This window comes from Cibotium barometz, chromosome 7, assembly GCF_041138505.1.
Source record: "Cibotium barometz isolate CiBa-2024 chromosome 7, ASM4113850v1, whole genome shotgun sequence".
Lineage (NCBI taxonomy): Eukaryota > Viridiplantae > Streptophyta > Polypodiopsida > Cyatheales > Cibotiaceae > Cibotium > Cibotium barometz.
In genome coordinates this window covers 36,085,411-36,089,316 of record NC_141052.1, presented here as the reverse complement: position 1 = coordinate 36,089,316, position 3,906 = coordinate 36,085,411, and the positions used below count along the sequence as shown (strand labels likewise).

Here is a 3,906-nt window from a genome sequence, read left to right as displayed (position 1 = left end):
TCAAGGTTGGTGTATCAAGTGGTTGCATCGAAGTTGGTGTACCAGGTGGGTGCTTACAGTTGCGTTGACTTTGGGGTTGGTGCACCACAATGGCACGGCCTTCTTACCGGGGGGATGCTGGTAGCTTTGCCAATGGCTTTGTACCCACAATGCTTTCTCAACCTTGGTATCCAAATGCTTAGGAAGAACATACACTTGTTTGGCACACTTGTGAGACTGGCTTTCATTCCACAACTCCAATTGGGCAATCACTTGGCTAGTAAAGAGCAAGACATCACTAAACTAGGGTGTCCAATGGCACAACCCAAGTGCATTAACTTTCTCTCGGCTAAGACAATGATGCCAATCTTGGGTTCGGGGAACAGCGCGGTCAGTAGTCTGAGGTGTTATGGTTATGGTTTCTAGGATAATGTCTCCAAGATAGGTCTCCAATCCATGCACATTGTCGAAGTGGCTAATATTAGAGACAATGGCATTGTGTTTCATCTTCTTCATGTGGATTACCCATATAATGTTCTTGGTACTGCAAGTAGTGACATAAGATGTCAGCAGTCTCGCCAACCTATTGGGGAGGCAAGACAAGAAGTCCCTCCATCAAGGATTGCAAAGCACATGTGGGATCAATCTCAGTAACAACCACCCATGCTCCTGCAGCTTTCATGGCAGCAACATAACCTATCTGTCTGTTATCAACGGAGAACACGAACACGACAATGAGGACAACATTAGCTGAAGTTGAGGACCGGGTCACTGGTATGCTGTCCTCCACGTGATTCGATGAGAGATTAACAGCGGTCAGCGTGCTGAAATCCCAAACAGTACGTTAATGCCGAGATCAAGCTCTGTCATCTCCGAGCTAAAGGCCAGCTGCACAGGTCTAAGCCTCAGGACTATCTCCGCAATGCGCAAGATGAAGGGATCAACGGCGCCAGATGGAGATAGTCCTGAGGCTAGAGAGAAGATTATTGCTTAATCTCACCACATGCCATGCCAAGCTTCGTATGGAGTAATAGACTGCAAGGCCTTAGTGGGACACCTGTTGAGTACATATGCAGCACACATGACAGCCTCAAGCCAAAATGCATGTGGCAAAGCTTGGCTCTTGACCATACATCGTGCCATCTCCATAAGTGACCTGTTTTTCCTCTCAGCAACACCATTTTGCTGAGGGGTATACGGCACTGTACATTGGTGTTTTATCCCACGACTAGCCAGAAATGCATCAAACTCTTTAGACATGTACTCCCCCCTCGATCGGAGGGTGCCCACATTACAATTGGATACATTTTCAACCATAAGCAAAAACTGTTTGAAGCACAAAAACACTTCGGACTTTGCCTTCAGTGGATATACCCATGCATGCCTTGAGTAATCATCAATGAAAGTCAGGAAGTACAAGTGTTTACCAAATGACGGAGTTTGCATAGGCCCACATACATCACTATGTACAAGTTGCAATTTGCGAGTGGCCCGCACAGAACCATCCTTTGGAAACGCAGAATGCTGCATTTTTCCCAAAATACAGCCTTCACAAACATGTTTCAATGGTGCCTCAAGAGGGGGCAATGAAGCAACCATATCAAATTTCTGCAAACGCAGCAAATTAGTAAAGTTCAGATGACCAAAACGAGCATGCCATAGTTTTGCATCTGAAATTGCCTTTTCATCAGAAACTGCATTTGCTGAATCTTCCACACACTTGTCATAAGAATTGAGCCTATACAGCCCATGAAACAAGGTGCCAGATGCAATAATCGTATCACCAAAAGTCAAATCATGAACAGTATATCTGTCATCCACAAATTTGACTACAAGTCCAAGTCTAGCAAGCGCAGAGATAGACAATAGATTCTTCTTTATCCTTGGCACATACAAAGCATCTGAAAGTGTGAAAGCGCTGCCATTTGCAGCAGCAGTAAGCATAATTTTACCAATGCCCTTCACTGGGTAAGAAGCATTATTGGCACATGTGACAGTACTCCCATTAGAGACAGCCTCAAGACAAGTGAACATATCACGATGCGAGGTAATGTGCTTTGTAGCACCACTGTCAAAATATTTTACATCAGAGTCAACAGAAACTGCCAAACATGCATCATGTACAGATGGGTCATACTGGCAATACACGCCCATTCTGTATCCTGCACAACATTTGCAGAATCTGCATTTGTAGAAGCATCCGCTATTGTGGCTGCATTTGACTCTTTCTTCTTTGCCTCTTTAGCCTTTAGCTTAGGGCAATTCTTAATGACATGATCAGTTGCCTTCCAATAGTTGCACCTGATCTTTTTCTTGCCTTTATCAAGAGCCTTCTCAGGCCTATTGTTGCTACCTATGGAAGGAGAAGAAGTTGCAAACCTACTAATAGGAGAAGAAACAGTGGAAGGGGCTGCCTTACCACTTCTTCTCTGCTGTGGGCAGCAAACAAATGCCTGATCAACTGCATGCTGGGCAGCAACACAAATGCCTGATCAACTGCATGCCTGATCAACTGCATGCTGGGCAGCAACACAAATGCCTTACCACTTCTTCTTTGCTGTGGGCAGCAACAAATGCCTGATCAATTGCATGCTGGGCAGCAACAAATGCCTGATCAACTGCACGCTGCCTAGCCCTATTTTGCTTGGATTGCGCTTCTTGCAAGAGCTTGTATCATACTTGACAACATCAAGTTTGTCCTCAGTAACAAGTCTCCACGTGGAAGCAAAAGTCTGATATGACTCAGGTAAAGCATCAAGAACAGTCTGCACCACAAGAGAATGATTAGGAATAATCTCACCTGTAAAAATTAACTGTTCCTTGAAATCTTTAATCTCAGCAAGAAAAACATTCATTTCATCATCTTCCTGCATAATCTTCGATTCTAGCTCTTTACGCAGGTAAGAGATTTTTGCCTCGTTACGACCTGCATACAAACCAGCTAGAATATCCCAAGCCTATTTTGCTGTTTTAGCTGAACGAATATGTGGAGTGATATTACGTTTGACAGAAAGTGCAATCAAGGCATGAGCCTGCGCATCTTTACCATCCCAACGAGCTTGTTCAGCAGTGGGTAAAACAGAAGCAACAGTAGAGCTGCTAGAACCTGTAACATCCTCAACAGATCCTACATCCACAGAACCTGGACGTACATCCATACCCTACACAATGTTCCACACTCCTTTTGCAACCAAAACATGCTGCATCATGTATGCCCAAAGTGGGTAGTTACTGTCTCCATCCAGTTTATCTCATCAGTAGACATGCGAAATACATCATTACTGTTATCAGCCATGGCCACTGACTGAAACTGATGCAAAAGCTACCTGTAATGGAGTAAAGACTGAACATCCATACCCTGCACAATGTTCCACACTCCTTTTGCAACCAAAACATGCTGCATCATGTATGCCCAAAGTGGGTAGTTGTTGTCTCCATCCATCAGCAGCAGACAACATGCGAAATACATCATTGCTATTATCAGCCATGGCCACTGACTGAAACGCTACCATATGGAGCAATGTTCCACACTCCTTTTGCAACCAAAACATGCTGCATCATGTATGCCCAAAGTGGGTAGTTGCTGTCTCCATCCACAGCAGCATGCGAAATACATCATTGCTGTTATCAGCCATGGCCACTAACTGAAACTGATGCAAAAGCTACCTGTAATGGAGTAAAGACTGAACAAAAAACAACTCGTGCTATGTAGCATGGTCCACAATAGAATACGTATGCCTATTTTGCAAAAAATTACACTGTCAAAATTTCTGCACAAAATGACGAAAACACCTGTACTACAGAACTTGTAATGTAGCCCGAAACGACCTCAGATGCAATTTCTGAGAACGCATAGCCCTACAGGCTGATCTATAGAGTATAGGGACTTTGCCAGCGCTCGTGAAAGCTCACCTCAATCGAAGAACG

At 44.3% G+C, this 3,906-nt stretch overlaps 1 pseudogene; it reads right to left on the bottom strand.

The window, feature by feature from the left end:
- LOC147636934 (adenosylhomocysteinase 1 pseudogene) lies at positions 1–2,446 on the bottom strand (annotated as a pseudogene).
- Positions 2,447–3,906: the final 1,460 nt, after the last annotated feature.